Source organism: Protopterus annectens, chromosome 2.part0, assembly GCF_019279795.1.
Source record: "Protopterus annectens isolate FY-2018-M chromosome 2.part0, PAN1.0, whole genome shotgun sequence".
Taxonomy (NCBI): domain Eukaryota; kingdom Metazoa; phylum Chordata; order Ceratodontiformes; family Protopteridae; genus Protopterus; species Protopterus annectens.
This window is the reverse complement of record NC_056728.1, coordinates 7372837-7392627: the sequence shown is the minus strand read 5'-3', so window position 1 is coordinate 7392627 and position 19791 is coordinate 7372837. Positions and strand designations below refer to the sequence as shown.

At 41.2% G+C, this 19791-nt stretch overlaps 1 protein-coding gene across 2 annotated transcripts in view; it reads left to right on the top strand.

Moving 5' to 3' along the window:
• The window catches only part of SLC29A2 (solute carrier family 29 member 2), a 459931-nt gene that overhangs the window by 207898 nt on the left and 232242 nt on the right, over positions 1–19791 (top strand). The window lies entirely within an intron of this gene.

Sequence of the window (19791 nt, the reverse complement as noted above, 5' to 3'; positions counted from 1 at the left end):
CCATATATGATCTTTCATAAGGCCATGGTGTCCTTATGTACTACTCCCTCTTTCTTTCCCTCGGTGGCTTCGGAATCGAACATTAATCAGGTTACTAATCTCCCTGTTTTCTTTTGCAATTTTCAGAACAAGGGAGAGTACAAATTGCATTTGTTGGATGCTCGACAATTAACTTGTACAGCAAACACAAATCCAACAGATGAGGCACAGGACTAAGTCTTTCCGTAAATCAAAGCAACTCTTTGTTTCTTATTCTAAGCCCTTTCTAGGGAAACCTGTGAAAGTTACCATTGCTCGTTGTATTTCCCAATGCGTTATCCTGGCTTATTCAGTTAGTGGTTTGTTCCCGCCAGTATATGTTAAGATGCATTCGACTAGATCTATGGCTACTTCACCTGCCTTCTGGTCCAGAGTTTTGCTGGATGATATTTGCTCTGCTGCCACTTGGCATCTTTGCGTACTTTCATTTTACACTATAAGTTGGACATTCTATCCAGGAACAGGGGGTCCTTTGGCTCAACCGTGCTCCAGAATATCCTTATGAGGGCCTCCCAGGTATGTTGGTAGCTGGGGACTCTGTCCCACAGTTTGAAGGACAAATGAAGACAACTTCAGATAAAGAAGTTATGTACTCACCATAATGTTCCGTCTGACTTGTTGCTCTTCATTTGTCTTAACCGTCCCTCCCTCCTTCCCTCTGCCTTTTTGTAGCTGCATGGTGGTCTGGATAGAAGAGGTATAGTCACCACTTTAACATTCATTTGTTATTCTCCTCATATATCTGCAGACCTATGGTTATGAAGTAAGGCCTTGGGTCAGGTTGGGATACTATAGTTAGCAGCAAACTCGATCTGAAGGGAGGAGAAAGACACGGGCATTATGGGCAGGGGAGGAGCTTGGAGCCTGGATCAGATGCTGGAAATGCGGCCGAGTTAGATCCGGTCGGATCTGAGTACCCATAAGTTGAAGACAAATGAAGAGCAACAACTCAGATGGAACATTATGGTGAGTACATAAGTTTTTTTTTTTTTTAATTCTGCTGCCAGATGTTATTCATATGGTTTCAGAAAAAGTTTACATGTATAGCAGTGGTACAATGTCTGACTATCTCAGTGGTCATCTCCTAATCAATACAACCAGTAATCTCACGCATCCATTTAAACAGCATGTTTATAAAACAACACACGACCTTTCCAGGTTTAGCCCAGAAATGTTCATTACTACCGTGTCATCTATTAACTGGAATTTTGTAAAATACTCCTGTTAGATGATGCTGTAAATAAATTCAGCACGTTTCTGAATATCCTGAATAGCCTTGTACTTCTTAGAAGGAAGAGACTAAAAACAAATAATGTTGTTTGACTATCCAAAAAGATCGAAGGAAGGACACTGAGGAAACTCGGAGCTATAATATATAACATTAAGTATCCTGTTTTTTGTTTATTTTGTTCTTTATTTCTTTGTTATTTATAGCACTTTGTGTACTGTGTATTTTTCTAGCTAGTTTCACTGTGTGTGAGGTATTAACTGGAAATTGTCCACTTTTATTAAGCATCTGTTGGGTTGTTTGTTTTTGATAACTTGTTGCAGTTAAACTCTTTTTTTCTAGAGGCTCCTTTAGCTGTTTAAAACTTTCATTTAAAAGCTCACTGCTGCTTTTCAGCTGTGAGAAACATTTCTGCAGTTTGTTCTAAGTAGTGGGGATATTTGTAGCATTTCCATATTCAGGCTTGTATTTGGGCCTAGTGTTTGTGGAGGCTGTGTGTCTGAGCACATATTCAGGGACATCTTGGTTTAGCCAAAGCCATCAGGCATTTCAGTGAGAGAGAATTGTTTGAGGTCATTGACTGACTGAGGTCACCTGGACTACAGCTTAGACTAAGCACCTCATTTGTTCTTTTGAGATTTCTTTCTTAAAAGCTGTCTCAGGTTTCAACTTTCTGTTACCTAAGAAATTCAGTTGTGAGTGTTCTGCCATTTCACACTGAACTGATTGAAGGAACGACACTGAGGAAACTCGGAGCTATAATATATAACATTAAGTATCCTGTTTTTTTTTATTTTGTTCTTTATTTCTTTGTTATTTATAGCACTTTGTGTACTGTGTATTTTTCTAGCTACTTTTACTGTGTGTGAGGTATTAACTGGAAATTGTCCACTTTTATTAAGCATCTGTTGGGCTGTTTGTTTCTGATAACTTGTTGCAGTTAAACTCTTTTTTCTAGAGGCTCCTTTAGCTGTTTAATACTTTCATTTAAAGGCTCACTGCTGCTTTTCAGCTGTGAGAAACATTTCTGCAGTTTGTTTCCCACCCTCCCTTTCTGTTGGTATAGTGTTTTTATAGTTGGTGGCTTTGCAGTTGCCCGCCCCTAGTGTAAATTTGATCTGGGACCCTCCTCCCAGTCTAGTGTCATTACCTCATTCTACCCAGTACAGGGAGAACATTTGAGAAGGCCAATCAGCTTAGTTTCTGCTACTCCATTCTCTCTTTCCACTAAAAAAATATATATATCTGCTTTTACTGTATTTGTGTTTCTTCCTACTTTATGTTGCTTTTGCGTCATTTTAAAAGTATTCAATTGTATTTATTACTGCCTGGTGTAACTCATTCTAAGCCTTTTAGTTTAAGCACTTGGGCTTCAGACCAGTTGTTTTACACTAAGAAGGTTTGTGGTCTGCACTGTAGTGGCAGAACATCCTTCTAAGTTGGGAACTGCTGATTGAGGGCTCAGTGTCTGTTATTCTAAAAGTGTATTAATTTCTAGTTTAAGCACTTGGGCTTCAGGCCAGTTATTTTACATTAAGAGGGTTCGTGGTCTGCACTCTTGTGGGAGGAGAGGCTGGACTCTGCCCTTCTGAGCTGGGAATTTCTGGTTAAAGGCTTGTAGTGCCTGCACATTTGAACTGCTTCTTACTGAAATTGGTACACCTTGTTTGCTGTAGCATAGACTAGTTCCAGGCCTGCTGAATCTAGCTTTGTTTGTATAACTTGAGCACTAATCCAGGCATTCTTTAAAGTTTTCAATTGTATTTTTTACTGCTTGGTAGTAACTTGATTAAAGTGTACCTATCATTCTAAGTCTTCTGGATTAAGCACTTGGGCTTCAGACCAGTTGTTTTACATTAGGAAGGTTTGTGGCCTGCACCGTGGTGGCAGGATAGGTAGCTTACATCCTTCTAAGTTGGGAACTGCTGACTGAGGGCTCAGTGTCTGTTGTTCTAAAAGTGCATTAGTTCTGGTTTAAGCACTTGGGCTTCAGGCCAGTTATTTTACATTAAAAGGGTTCGTGGTCTGCACTCTTGTGGGAGGAGAGGCTGGACTCTGCCCTTCTGAGCTCGGAATTTCTGGTTAAAGGCTTATAGTGTCTGCATATTTGAACTGTTTCTTACTGAAATTGGTACACCTTGTTTGCTGTAGCATAGACTAGATCCAGGCCTGCTGAATCTAGCTTTGTTTGTATGCTTGTTGTTTGTTTGCTTGTTATTTCCCTGAAACGCTAATTCCACCTAAAACGCGGCTTTTCAGCGCTTCTGTGGATCCCTAGTGATATCTGCATTGCTTACTGTACTTATTTCCTTGTTTCACTTGAAAGAGTTTGTCGTTTTTGCATTTAAGTTACATGTAACACATTGCATTTAAGTTACCTGGCACTTGCTCACTAAGTCAGCACTAAAAAGTTAAAAGCACTACACCCTCACAAACTCCCCTTGAGTACCTTGTTCCCCATTGGCCCTTTTTTTCAATTATAAAGGAATTCCCAATGCTATTCTAGCATGTCCAAAGGTCAGTTGTCAATCTCCTCTCCGGTCCAGCTGGTGAATCTGGGAATCTTGAGGCAATGTTACAACTGCCTCATGTACACAGACAACCCTCTCCTCCTCCCAACAAATTCCAACACATGTGAGAGATGCAACCATATAGCCAAACTGGAGTCTAAGCTCTCTCAACTCAGTACTGGCGTAACCAGTCAGGAGGAGAAGGAAACCACACTCACTACAATTCCAGTCTCACATAGACCTACCACGACAGCAAACCAAACACATAAACACACAAAAACATACTCAGAGGCTCTAAATAAAAATCTGCCTAAGCAGCAGAGACCTCCAAAGCAGACACCCAAGCAACCGCTACCCCAAAACAAAACACGTGCAACACATAGCTCACAAAGCCAGTGTGCCGAACAGTCACAGCCCTTAAGGCTAAACAACACACCTGATGCACTTGTAATAGGTGACTCTATCATCAGGCACACTGACATCCCGCTCACCAGGCTGAACAAGGTAGAAGGTCACGGTGAGCTGCCTGTCGGGCGCTAAGATCCGCAACATAACACACGCAATCAGGTCACTCCAAGGCAAGTACAAATATGACTCAGTCATTGTCCATGCTGGTGTGAATGACCTGAGACGTACCTCCCTGGACTACATGAAAAGAGACATAGAGGAACTCTCTGAGCATGTAGCCCAGGCCGGTATGACCCTGACCTTGAGTAGCATCTTACCCTCACCAAGAATGATGCCACAATATGAAGACAAGATGATCAATTTCAACAATTGGCTTAAGTATTGGTGTCATTCAAAGGGGACCCAATGTCTGTCAGCCTGGGATGACATGCTCAACAAGCCACGATGCTTCGCTAGGGACGGCTTGCACCTGTCATCCCTGGGCTTTCGGATATTGGCAAAGGCTCTTGCTACCCCTATAGTGCCTTTTTTAGGCAAGGCTCAAAAGATAAACCCACCTCCATAGGTATCACAAGGGATAAGAAACTAAGAGTAATGCTACTCAACGCCAGAAGTCTAAACCTCAAGATGCACGCACTCGAAACTCTCCTTAGCATGGAGAATATCGATATCTGTGCAGTAATAGAAGCCTGGTTCAAGGCTCCCGAGAGCACCCCAGCACTACCAGGTTATACCTCATACCATGCTTTTCGGCCCCAAAACTTGGACCGAACCGCAAAAGGAGGGGGAGTATCAATATTCGTCAAAGATACCCACACCTCCAGGTTGGTGGCACAGCACGAAGCATCAGAGACTATCCATGTGCAACTAACAGTGGGTAAAACTGCCTTCCAGTTTATAGCCTGCTACAGACCACCCTCCCAAACCCAGGAACCCCACTCGGCCTTCCTGAGAACACTGGAAAATATGAAGGTCTCTCCAAACACCATTATATTGGGCGACTTCAACTACCCAAACATAGACTGGGAGCATTACTCTAGCTCCAACACCCTAGCCCAAAGGTTCCTAGAATTTATAAACTCAAATGCTATGGAACAGCTTGTTACCACTCCTGCAAGAGGGGAAAACATACTGGACCTGATCATCATCAACATGGGGACTCTATGCTCCATACCAGAAGTGTATCCCTCACTTGTATGATCAGACCATAAACTAATCTCACTGGATATTTACATCCCGACCCCACCCCCTGCCCAGAAAACCACAGTGAAAAACTTCTCTAAAGCAAATTTCACACTCCTCAAAACCGAGGTGGAATCCTTCAAAGCCCCCGGGCCTGTGGAAAATACGGCCCAGACCGCAGAATCCTTTATAAACGCATTCTATGAACACCTTCAGGAATGCATGGATCATGCAATCCCAAATAAAACCAAGACCCAATCCTCCAAAGGCAGACGTCCTGTCTGGTGGACCCCAGCCATAAACAAACTGTACAATAGAAGGAGGAAGCTACTACATGATAGAGCAAAATCCCAAAAAGGGAAGGCATCTCTGATCAGTATTAGCAAAAAACTACGGGCACTCATAAAATCGTCTAAGGCCAGCTTCGAGAGAAAAATTGCACAGGACACTAAGGATAATCACAAGGCTTTCTTTAGTTATGTTAGGAACCTGGGTGGGAATTCCCAGATATGCTCAGAGTTAGTCCAAAATGACAAAAAATACACCAAACCCACAGACATTGCCAACATCCTTGCTGACAGGTTCAGTGCAAACTTCTCCCCCCCTCCCCACCAAAAGGGCAAATATCTATCCCAGCAGAGTGCTGCCCCCTGACATCTTAGATGCTCAGGTAAGAGCCGCCCTCTCCAAAGCAAAAAACACAGCATCCGTGGGACAAGACGGTGTCCCAGGCTGCGTCCTACATGAACTCCAAGAAGAGCTAAACCCAAACATAAAATTACTGTTCAATCTCAGCCTTACTACAGGATATGTACCCAAAGAGTGGCGTACAGCAACAGTGGTCCCTCTCCACAAAGGTGGTGCCTCAACGGATCCTGGAAACTATCGCCCCATAAGCCTGACTAGCTTGGTCTGCAAAGGTATGGAAAGGATCATCATGGACCTCATAAATAAAGATATTGGGGACCTACAGACACTGGATCCTACCCAGTTCGGCTTTGTTAAGGGCGGATCCTGCCTCTTAAACCTGGTCGATTTCTTTGAAACAGTCACCAAGGCCATTGACGAGGGGAAGGTGGTCCACACAGCCTACCTGGACCTCGCAAAAGCCTTCGATACAATACCCCACTCTGGCATTATAGATGAGCTCACCAGCTTAAATATAAACCCCTATGTCACCAGATGGGTTGCAAACTGGCTCAAGGACAGAACCCACATGGTTAGAATTGCTGGAGCCATGTCAGACTCCAAACCAGTTACAAGTGGTGTCCCACAAGGCTCAGTCCTGGGACCTCTCTTGTTCGGTATATATTTCTCGGAGGTACAGGCAAACACGGAAGGACTGTGGCTGACCAAGTTCTCAGATGACTGCAAACTGGGCGCCATAATCGACTGTCCAGCCGACACAAGCATCCTCCAAAAGAGCCTCATAGAAACAGACAACTGGTGTCAGAGCCATGGTCTCAAGCTAAACGCCAAAAAGTGTATAGTCATCCCCATTGGCAAAAACAAAGTGCCCACAAATTACCACATAGGTGGTAATCCATTAAGTACAGAAGAAGTAATTAGGGACCTGGGGACCCAAGTTGATAGCAATCTCTCATTTGACAACCACGTGGCCAAAGTGGTTAGAAAAACATTTTATATAGCCCATCTAATCATGAAGGGATTCACATCTAGATCAGGGAAGGTCATCGTGCCTCTTTACTCATCCCTCATCAGACCCTTAATTGAGTACAGTGCCCCTTTTGGGATGTACCTTACTTGACACCTGCAGCAACTGGAAAGACCCCAAAAGTACCTCACCAAGAGGATCAAAGGGCTCAAACAGATGCCATATGCTGCCCGGTTAAAGAACCTCCAGCTCTACTCAGTGGCATACCGCCTGCTCAGAGGCGATCTGTGCCTGACATATAAAGCCATGTCCAACCCGGAATTAATGGACATGCTGCACCTCAGAAAATCCAAATCCCATCGAGCTACGCGCTCGAGAGACTTGAACCTCAGCACTGAAATAAATAGGACATGCTGGAGGGACAGATTCATAACCCAGAGGCTCCCTTCACTCTGAAATAAAATCCCAGTCCAGGTTAGGCAGAGTACCTCATTGACTCTCTTCAAGAGGAATCTTGATGAGTGGATGGGAGATTGTAGGTTTACCCCAGGTATCACTTCTGTGTCACTGTTAGACAGAGGCACAGTATACTAACCTCGAAAAAGGGAATAGCAAAATTAATTTAAAATGGGTGGCGAAAGACAAACACACTCTGGCTAGGCTTATAAATGCCCTAGGGCAGATAGCCTAGTATGAACCTATGACAAAAATATAAAACACCACAATATCTTGAATACATCAGAATGCTTCACAATCGTACTAAAAAAACAAATTAATGAAGCCAAAAAACTATACTATAGTAATTTTCAGAATAATAATAAACACAACCCTAAAAATTCTCAACAACCATTAATGAAGTATTTTATCCCAGCCGTAAATTAAACCCTATCCCCTCTCCTAATAACTCATCACTTGAAACAATAATACAGTTCAACTCTTATTTCATAGATAGTATAGCATCTCTAACCAAGGATTCCCCAACATTTAATACTAACCCTGCCCAATAGCCACGTATCACCACATCAGCTTTCACCTTTAAACCTGTGCCCACGACCTACACATTGTCCCTCTGCACAAAGGAAGAAACTCAACAGACATTAATAACTTTAGACCTGTAGCAGTCTTATCCCCTTCTCCAAAATACTTGCAAAAATGTCTTCAAAAACATTTGGTAAACTATCTCCTACAGGAAGAACTCCTATCCCCCACACAATATGGCTTCTGCCCTTCCCATAGTATTAACACTGCACTTCTAACTTGTATAGATACTGTCAGTAAAGCTAGAGATAACGGTAAACTAGTCTCCTTCTTATTTCTAGACTTGTTTAAAACCTTCATCACAGTTTGTCACAGTAAACTTCTACTTCAAATGTCTTCATTAGGTCTCTCTCAGCCCATCTTTCTGTGGTTCAAATATCCAATAGGTATCAGTCAGTAAAATGGCACTTCACCTTCTCTCCACACCTCCCAGTCATGACCAATGTACCACAAGGCTCTGTCCTTGGTCCCCTCCTTTTTAACATTCTCACCAGCACCCTCCACACATCCACACAACAGGCCTTCCTAATACAGTATGCAGATGACTCCATACTCATTTGCACATCTGACAATATGGCACACTTCCAAAAAAATTACTCATGCCATAAACCTGGTTTTGTATCACTTCGTATTGTAATTCTTGTTTATATTAAACATGGCTTTGTAACTCACAGCTCATGCTCAACATTAAAAAAACAAGATACTACCCCCCCCCCAATTCCTCCCCCAAGAAAAAATAAAATTTAATAACCTCTCTCTTGGTAATACAACCATTGAAGTCACTTCTCATAGCAAATTATTAGGGATGATAGTTGATGATGATCTTAAATTTGACCTGCATATACAAAATTGCATAAGAAAAACTTATCAAAAACTAGGTATGCTTTACAGAGCCAAAAACATTCTCACTGACGCAACTAAAGAGGTCTATATCAGGAGCTCGAAAGCTTAAAAGGGCGAACGCTCTTTTATCGAGCTGTAAACATCGAAACCACTAAATAGCGAAGACGTGGAAAAGTGATTTTTTTTTCCTGGGGGAAATCACTGGGCTGTTTTCAGGACTTTGCCATTTCCTCCACTATGGTGAGATCTCGGAGTTGGTATATTTAAGTGGGGGGCACATCCCCTCCATATCGGGGGGTGTGGTGGGTGAAGCTCCCCACTTTATTTTGTGTTTTTTTGCCTGGGGGAAAAAATTGCTGTTTCATGTCTTTGCTATTTAGTGGTTTCGATGGTTAAAGCTTGATAAGAGCGTTCGCTCTTTTAAGCTTTCGAGCTTGTAATATTGACCCCAACTAAAGCTACACATGGCGCTACTTACCTCCTCTCCTCACTTCTTTATGGCACTCTCATTTTTAGGTTCATAGGTCTTTACTAGGCTAACAACCACAAGGGCCTTTTTAAGCCTAGCCATGCATCTCAAATCTCTGACAAGTTCTGATACCCAAGATAGAAGCAGGAGTTTGGGAGATTGAACGTTTACAAGCAGCGGCCTGGGAGATGAACCATTATAGCTTGCCTGTGTCCATTAGAGACATGGGTGCGAAACCAAGGATGAATTTCCTGTTTCCCATCCAGTTGCACTTGAGTTGGGTTAGGGAGGTACTCTGCTTCACATGGATAGGGAGCCTGTTTCATAAACAGGGTAGTTTCTGGGATACATACCTGTCTCTCCAGCATGTCTTATTTATACACAGGCAAGGTTTAAGTCTTTAGAATGGGTAATTCTAGTGCTGTTTATTTTGTGGGTATGCAGGAGTTCCATCAGAGTGCAGTCTAACAATGCTCTGTATGTCAGGCATAGATTTCCCCTCAAAAGTCTGTAAGAGACAGAATACAGGGATAGGGCCTTGAGGCAGTCTACATAGGACATTTTACTTACACCCTGTATTCTTTTAGTGAGGAACCTCTGTGGACATTCCAATTGTTAGATATTCCTGGTTAAATACATACCAAAGGGGGCATTTTACTCAATAATGAGTCTGGCAAATGCCGAATACAGTGGAACAATGACTTCCTTGGACTTCGATACCACACCTTTGTTTATAAGTTGCGCAACGTAGATTGATTTCCTCAGTACTGAAGACACGTGATGTTCAAAGGCTAGATTACTATCTACATGTGTCCCTAAGTCCCTGACTACTGGGTGAACTCTAAGGGGTGTGTTGTCAATATGATAGTTAGCAGGGATGGATGACTTCCCAAAGGATATTGTTATGCATTTCTTAGCATTTAGTTTTAGTCCATGGCTATGATACCTGTTTGTCTGGGTCAGCTCCTCCTGGAGAACATTTGTGTCAGTGTGGGATTCATTGACAGCTCCTAATTTGCAATCATCTGCAAATTTAGTCAGCCAGAGACCACTGACATTGGCCTTGACTTCAGAGAAGTAAATGCCAAAAAGAAGCGGTCCAAGGACTGATCCGTGAGGGACTCCACTTGTTATTGGCCTCTTTGTTGAGGTTGACTCCCCAATTCTAACATCCTGGATCCTATCTGTGAGTCAGTTGGCTATCCACTGGGTGACATATGAGTTTGTATTTAACCTCTTGAGTTTGGTGACAATGTCCGAGTGGGGTATTGTGTCAAATGCCTTGGCTAGGTCAAGGTTGGCAGTGTGAACCATTTTACCCTCATCCATTGCTTTGAGTACCTTCTCGTATGAAGTCCACCTGGTTGAGTAGATATGATCTGCCCTTGACGAAACCAAACTAAGTTGGGTCCAGTGTCTGGAGGTTTACTGTATCTCTAGTGATCATTCCCATGGTATTTCTTTCCATGGCTTTATATATAAGACTAGTGAGACTTATGGGTCTGTAGTTTCTAGTGTCTGTAGATGGCCCACCTTTGTGCAGAGGGATGACTGTTGCTGTTCTCCATTCATAAGGCACAAAGCCTGTTTGGAAACTACAGTTAAGCATCTTAGGATTGTCTGGGCACACTGATGCAGTGTTCTTGATCTTAGAGAGAGCATTAAGGACCTGTTTCCTAGTGATAATAGGGGGAGTTGTATTTGATAGTATTTCTTGAGGGACGGCTGAGAGGGATAGATGGATAAAGTTGGAGCTGAATTTATCAGCCAGGAGGTTTGCTGTATTTTCTGGATAAGTATAGGTGGCTCCATTTATAGTGAGCTCTTCACACAATTGCGTATTGCCTTTGAGGTTGTAGGCATAGCTAAAGAATGCTTTGTGGTTGTCCTTGGCCTGGGTGGGTTTTGGGAAAATAAAATAGAAAGAAGTGAATTGCAATGGCAGTTGAGATTAAATGCTTCAATGTTACCTGGCATTAATGATAACATTTCTATAGTGCCCATTCTAAAAAAGAGAGCCCTTGAAATATAAATACTTTTTATATCAGCACTTTTATAAGATTTAATTAGGACTTTTTTTACTGATGTTTTCATACAGGAATACTTTATACAGACAGTTTTTATGTTGAGATCATTGCTATATACTACTGCTGAGTTAGTTAATTTACAAAAACAAACATAACTACAGACCCATATACTTAACCAGCCTTATATGTAAGCCATGGAACGAGTCATTATGGACTTTATAAATAAGGATATAGTTGATCTTCTTCAAACCCTTGATCTGACACAGTTTGGTTTTCTGCCTGTTAAACCTGGTGGACTTCTTCGAAAACATCACCAGAGCGATAGACAAAGGCATATCTGTGCATAAAGCCTACCTTGATTTAGCCAAGGCCTTTGACACAATCCCACATTCGGGCATCATTGATAAACTCTCCCAGTTGAATATCAGCCCTTATGTTGTCATTTGGGTTGCTAACTGGCTCACCAACAGTCACACTCAGTAAAAGTTGGGGACTTTACCTCAACCAGCAGACCTGTCACCAGTGGGGTTCCACAAGGGTCAGTGCTGGGCCTCCTGTTGTTTGGAATGTACTTCTCAGAACGTCAAGCCAAAACAGAGGGGCTGAGGGTGACTAAGTTTGCTGACGACTGCAAATTAGATGCAGTCATTCAATACCCAAACAATGTCAATATACTTCAAGAGGGACTTATACAAATCAATGATTGGTGCCAACGCCATGGACTCAAACTCAGTGCTAAAAAATGCGTTATCATACCCTTCGGTAAAAACGAAATGCCTGCAGATTATCATATAAATAGTAATACCCTAAGTAGCAACAATGAGAATATTTTTGAAAAAGTGGACAATAATGTAAAGTTGAACTTAGAGCGTAAAAGTAAGAAACTTTTAAGGGATGAAAATGACTATTTAAAAAAAAAACAAGTGTATTTTCTACCAACATGGTTTATTGGTTCACAAAATGGTTTTGAACAGGGGGGTTACAACGGAGGTTTTGAATAACATTTACCACCATTAGGTGAGGATATACAGACGGATGAGAATACGAATGATTATGACCAGGGTGTAGACCAATATGAAGCCAATTTTCCCGTATTGAGAAGATCAGAATGTTTGGAAAATAAGAATAGGCAGAGGGCTTTTTTAGGAGAGACTCATGTACAAAGAAACAACAACAGAGGCAACAAAAGGGGGATACAGAAACCAATACAGGTAAATGGTATCGACATACAGTCTAATATTGTGCTGACTAATAATGGCAAATGTGCTTCTTATGAAGGGTTTAAGATCTACAATTATACTGATTCGGTTTTGGATATAAACTATTTTTCTTTATTTAGGAAAAGGTTTAAGTTTATCCCTACCTTCAGACTGAACACGGTGGATGTTATTACTGAGTTGAAGTTATTTCCTAGGAAACTAAATTTTAAAATTTTGTTCAAGGGACAGGATCTCCCTGGAAAGGAAGACAAATTTAAATTGAAAAAGAATAGTTGTTTTAATCCACCACTGCACCCCCTTATTCTAGCTTTTGAAAAATCTTGTGAAGTAGATATTCAGAATGAGTTTAAACACTTTAGGCTTGAAAAACATTTTAATTTGAGTATTGAAGAACACACTTTACTTAAACAATTTAGAACAAACAAAGAGCTAAGAATTATGAAACCTGATAAGGGTGGGGGGTTGTTTTGTTTAACAGTATTTATTATATTAACAATCTTACAACAATTTCTGCTGACAGTGAGAAATATCAGGTTGCATCTAGAAATGAAGTCATGTTAGCACATAGAAAAATCCAACTATTCTTAGAAGATTCGCTGTTACAAAGAGCCATTTCAGAGGATTTATTTAACTTCCTGACTTCTGAACATCCGCTTATCCTAACAGCCTTTGGCATCCCAAAAGTACACAAGTGCATAGATGATCCCCCATTTAGGGTCATTATTTCAGCACAAAATAGTTCCACATACACCCTTTGTACATTTGTAGATAGAATTCTTAAGGACATGATTGATTTAGTGGACTATTTGCTAAAGGACTCTTGGGACTTTCTGCCTAAATTTAATGAGTCTTGGTACAACAATAGCGTTATTTTTTCCACTGTTGATATAGTGGACTTATTCACTTCCATCCCTCACAAGGAGAGTTTGGATTTATTCTATGAAGCAGTTAGAGAACTCACTACATTTTCTGATACTATGTTGAATTTTTTGATGGCTGTTATGGATCACATTCTGTCCAATAATTATTTCACATTTGAGGGCGAATACTATACGCAAACACAAGGGGTAGCAATGGGGGCAACATGTGCCCCCGTTTATGCCAATTTGTTTTTATATGCATGGGAAAAGAAACATATCTTTACAAGTGCTTTTAAACCTTTATGGTGTACATACCATCGCTTTCTGGATGACGTGTGGTAGTGGTGCTGCGGTAGCGTTGTCGCCTCACAGTTAGACGTGGCCCGTTCGATTCTCAGTTAGAGCGTCTTCTGTGTGACGACATGAGTGAATGGGCGTTCCTTCGTTGAAGGTTGTGCGTTAGGCCCGGCAAGCCAGCACGCCAAAATCTACTGCCAGTCATTAGCTGACCGGAGTTCCGCTGTGGCGACCCCTAACCGGGAAAAGCCGAAAGAAACAAAATTCAAATGTGGAGCTTGATGGGGTTTTGGACCACATCAATCAGATATGTGCATTTTTTAAATTTACAGCCAAACATTCTAGCGAGAAAATTGAGTATTTGGATGTGATTATTTCTAAGGACACATCCAACAAAAAATTTGCCTCTAGAATATTTTGGAAAGACACCTTCTCCAACAGCTACCTTGATTTTCAGAGTAGTCACCCCTTTCATATGAAGAGAAGGGGCAGTTGGTAAGGGCTGCGAGAAAGTGTTCTACATATGACACCTTCTTGGAAGAAGTTTCTAACATAACAGAAATGTTTAGGCTAAGGGGATACCCAAAAGGACATCTTGAAGAAGTAATAAAAGGAATGATGGAAGGATGGGGTTCAAAATATAAGCCCTTATTGGGAAGTGGTGTGACCACTCAAAAAACGGGTAGTCAGCATACTCATAGGGTCAGTTTTGACAATAGTATGGTCATCCATTATGGTTCAGGTGAACGTGCGTTGAGAGACATTATAAAGAAGAACTGGCATATATTCAAAGGAAACTTTGATATTTTTCACACACTTGGTGAGACACCAAGCTTTATATACAAAGCTGGGAGAAATTTTAAATATTTGACAGAGCACACTTTCATTAACAAGATTATGTTTATCAAAGGAACTAATAAATGTGGTAGTTGCAATCAATGCCCCTACATCTTAGATAGCAACGTGGCCCTGATAGCCGGGCATGGTAGGGGCATTCATCTACACAAGGGTAATTGTAATACGAGAGGTGTTATATATATTTCAGTTTGCCAAACATGTTCATATTACTATATTGGCAAAACGGAAAGGAATTTTAAGACCAGAATATATGAACACCTTTATGCCATTAATAAGGGGAATGTAAATAATGCATTGTATAGGCACACATTAGCATGTGAGGGAGATAAAAGATTTAAGTTTGGCATTTTAGAAGTTGTCCCAAGGAATTTTAGAGGTGGTTGGTGGGAGCTTCAGGTTGATCTTAGAGAGTTTTATTGGATTGTTAGATTAAATGCCACTGTTGAACCAGGGTTAAACGATCATATTTCCCTGGTTCCTGTTCTAAGAAAAAGAGCTTTAAACATCTGAATTTTTGTTGTATTTTGTATATTTTTTAATAATGTAAAATTCAACATTTTCCAAGTTTTTTGTGTGTATATTTAAAGTACAAAGGTTTTTAGTGTTTTAGTGCCTGTCTTTAAAATTGTGGGAGAATAATTGATTGTTTCATTGCATATAAAGGGTGTTGACTTGGAGCGATGTAATTTCTTCTGTTTCTTGTTCTGAGGACGTCCTCAAGGTGTATACTGGGGAAGAAAGCGCTTAACAATAAAGAGACTGGAGTAATATACTCTTTGTGAGCATTTTGTTTCATGTGTTGGGCTTATGGTGCAGCTACTTGCTCATATTGGCACCTTTGAAGTTTTATTAAATGGAACAAGGATCCCCAGCTCCAAGGACCTTAGCCTGGCCTGCAACATAAATCAGACCTGATGGAGAAGCAGATATGTCTCTCAGAGGTTTCCACTCCTCTGAAACAGACTACCAGTTCACATCAAACAAAGACCCTCTATGACTCTCTAAATGTAGCCTGGATGGGAAACCATAAATTCCTGCTGGGGGTTTCATCTGTAACCCTTCTGGATATGGGCAGTTGTTGCTAACTAAGATCTTGCGCTGAGGCATGATCTTTTATATTGGGTTTCTCTAGTGTTGACTGGGTACACACGGCAAAGCTTATAAAGACTTTCAGGTCAATAACTGAGTAACCACCTGTGAACCTATGAGTCATCTATATGTAATGAAATTATATATTTGTTTCTATTGTATTTATTGTTTTGACCGGCCTAGTCCCACCAGGCTACTAGATTCTTTTCAGGGAAGACCCAAGTTGGTATTTTTATTACTAGGCGATATATGTCTTGAGCACTAAGAAATTTCTACTCTTTTCAGTAAGTGCCGTAGGATCTTTTACATTCCACCTCAGCTACCACCAACTCAAACAGATAGGACCTCGGTTTAACATCTCATCTGAAAGATGGCACACTAAGGAGTGCCACACACCCCTATTGCTGGACTGCAGTGTCAGCAGTTTGAAAACCAAGTCATTTGGACAGGAATAAAACTCACAACCTTCTGATCTTCTAGCAAGGTTGCTACCCGTTGAGCCATTGGCAGTATATAAAAAAAAGTTCTAAAATGTTGATATAAAATACAGTTGTATGGATGGGATTATTTGCAAATATAAGTGAGTAAAATGGAATCGGGACTGTTATTCCTACAGAAGATGTTTGATTTTGTTTGTACCGACTTTGTAAGAGTGAGATTTCTTTGGGAAGGGCAACAGCAGGTCTTTGACTGGTTCTTCTAAGGGATATCATTTTCTGTGAGATGCAGTGGCTTCGGAATTAGTTATGTTTAGTCTTTGGTGTGTGTTTGGGGGTGGGGAGCATCCTTCTGTATAGAGTATGTATGAGTCTAGATCATGTAAAAATCAAATGCATAGGGATTTTCTTATGAAGCAATGTTTGGGTAAAAGTTGTCTTTAAGAGAGACAAAGCTCTAGCTGCAACTGAAATTAACCCAGTATGAAGAGCAGCTTGGGTGCTGGATGAGCCAAGCAGGGGACTGTCAGAGTGAGTGTCTGATGCTGGCAGAACCATCTTGGAAGGTAAAAGTGACAGTTTTAGTAATATGCTTGGAAGAGTAGGCACTCAGATCCCCAAGATTAAGGGCTTATGCCTGATGGCCTCTAGCTGGTGACAGTAGTCCTGACCGGCATGTGGATACAAGTACACACATGCACAAGGACAGTTTAGGACACCTCTTGCTGACATAGATTCTCACATCAGCCACTAGGAGCAGATAAAGGGCCTCACTAGAGATGCCGTAAGTTTTGTGAGTCCAGCAAGGACACACTCTCCTTGGCTTCCTGGATGATGATCCCTGTGGTCTGCCCTCAGCTTCTTGCTAGACATATGTATTATGGAAGAACAAATGGCTAAAGACTAATATGGGGGTGACATGGAGGCAAAAAACATACCAAAAAAAAGTCAACTACCTACATTATATTCTGCACCAGGGCCATTGAAAGGACTCGTCTGTGGGCATTCCGTTTATTTGGTTGCCAGCTGTTAATCCGTCTGTACCATTACAAAGCACTGGAGTGTGGATGTGGCTTCTGAAGGGTCTAGTTTAATTCACTGAAAACTGTGCTACAGAATGCCATTTCAGGGAGTCCACATAGATGAAAGGCCTCAATGTTGAACTCCAGTTCACTGAGAAATACACCAAATAAAAATGCACAAAACACATTCAGAAGCATTATTTTTGAACATTACATACCCCCTTGCACTGCACACAAAAAAAACAGCCAGATGTACAAATTTTAATTATTCCAGAAAATCCCATGCAGTGCATAATACCCAGTACACCTTATGATCCTAATCATGAATATAACCCTGACCTTGAGCTCAATCAGACAGAAAAGTTGCACACCTTGCACATGTTAAAGAAAACATTTGACCAACTGTCCTTTCATTCAGCGTGATATTCAGCCAAACAAAATTATGTTCAGTAATGCTGACCTGAATCAGCTGTCTTATGACTACGTCTGTAAGTACTATTTCCTTTGAGACAGCAGTCCTTCAGTGCACTGTAGTGTAAAGAATATGAACATACGAATACAACAGTAGAATGTATTGCCCTTAGGGTTTGTGTACATTTTACATCTGGCACCAATACTGCTGCTTCTACACTACCCCTACCTCTTTCTTTATTCTGTCACAGACTCGTGATGCCATCCCTTGAACTACACTCTACCACTTCCTTTGAAAATGCACTGCATGACCTTACTACTCTCTGTAAAATAGTAATTCATCTAGTCAGTCAACACCCCTCATTCCCTCAAGTTAGCATGTGTGCTACCTTCTCCCTGTTTGGCCTTTCTTCTTACCTGCACCTCGCCTGCCTGCTTGTTCCTAGGATTCGACAAGACCATATTCTACTATATTGTCTCCTTTTTCTTCCATTAGATACATACCCAATGCTCCGGTATTTTGTAGTATTGTAGTTCACTCATCTCTTCTAACATTTTATTAACTCTCCACCAGCATTTCCACCAGAGCTGTAAACAACATTACACATGTGGCTCTGCATAATGAAAGGTTGACATCTGTCTTGCTTGAGCAGTCATCTCAGGTGTCTTAGAGTGGGTAGAAAGAAACAGCCTTAAGGGGGATGGTAAAACTACTCGCCCTGTAGTTATTCCTTCATACTGTTTTTCCCCTGACCTGTTACCCCCCCCCCACCCACCCTGTTATTTATTGATACTGCCACTACCTCTGTAGCATTGAATTTATTTGTATTAAACACTAGCTGCTGCTATTTGCCCATACTCCGTACTGTACTTTGTGTTTTGCAAGGCTGATCTCCAACCTCATCCCTTTCAACAAGGCAGTGATTACCATTCTAGTCCTGGTAGTGTCAGCAAAATGGACTGATCATTCTGTCTTACTGCGGTATGATGCCTAACAAAAAATATGGCAAGTAACAGTGACGCCAGCAGCTAATCCAGTGCAAATGCACTGCTTACTGGTCAATCAGATGAGTGTTTGACTGCATTTAGCTTTCTCTTTACTACTTGGATACACGCCCCTTGCTGTGTAATTCACTTGTCAACTGCTGTGAGACACAGTGCCAAACACGTGCCACGTACACCACATGCATTTGTTTTGTTGACCTCAGTATTAACTCAGTCATAGAATTTGGTTTGGCAAGACTTTCACAGTACGATAACATCCTTTTGCTCCCGCTAGTCTGTGACTCATTCTTCTGTCAGTTGTTTAAACACCTGGAGAGTTTTTTTTGTTTGCCTTGTTCCTTTCATTTCACCGGAGTGTTTTCTTTAACCTATAGCCTTGTCTTTTTTCTGACTGCCTCTTTGGCCTGACCTGTTCGTTATTCTCCCACACTGACACCATATCTACTTATTTGACTGTAAGTACCAAACCAAAAATTCATTATTTCTTCATTTTCTCTAGGTTCTTTATACCTTTGCCCCCTTACCCCTTCTAGTAAGTCTTTTCCAAAGCTCCCAGTAGATTAAATGACACCTCATCATAGGGCACCTAGTTGAGAGACAGTATATCATAGGCCAACTATCAAGATTATGAACGTCACAAGCCCTGGTGATTAGATTACTAGAGGCAACCATATAGGTTTAAGCTAGTCTTCAAGTAACCACACCTACCACTCAAAAGCTCAACTTAAAAACATTAAAAAAAAAAAAAACACACACACACACACAAATTAACATTTTTGTATTTGTTGAGAATTCAATGCACCACCCACACAGGTGTTTCTGTTCCGTCATACTTACAGCTGCGTTTATGTACAAACTCTTGAGATTGCACAAATGCAGAACAAGGGAAATGGTAGTATATAATAACATTGGTTTCTCCTTCTCACTGCTTGCATGATATTTAGCTCAGCAAGGAAACCATAAAATACTACTAGGTGATCAGGACTTACTGTCATTGGCAGTACTTAACAAGAGGGGCACTCAGTGAGGTGGTCCTGATCAGCTTATACTAATCTGGTCTACAACTAAGTGTCCTATCCCTTCCCCACTGCACCCACCACCATCAGCAATATGTCTGAAGAATTTTAGATGTCCTTTTTTTGCTTCTTTAAGCGCCTCTTACTGTATGGTCTCCTTAGATGTTTAGATTACCTCAGCCACATCTTTTGTTAACAGGAATAAGACGTTGTAAAC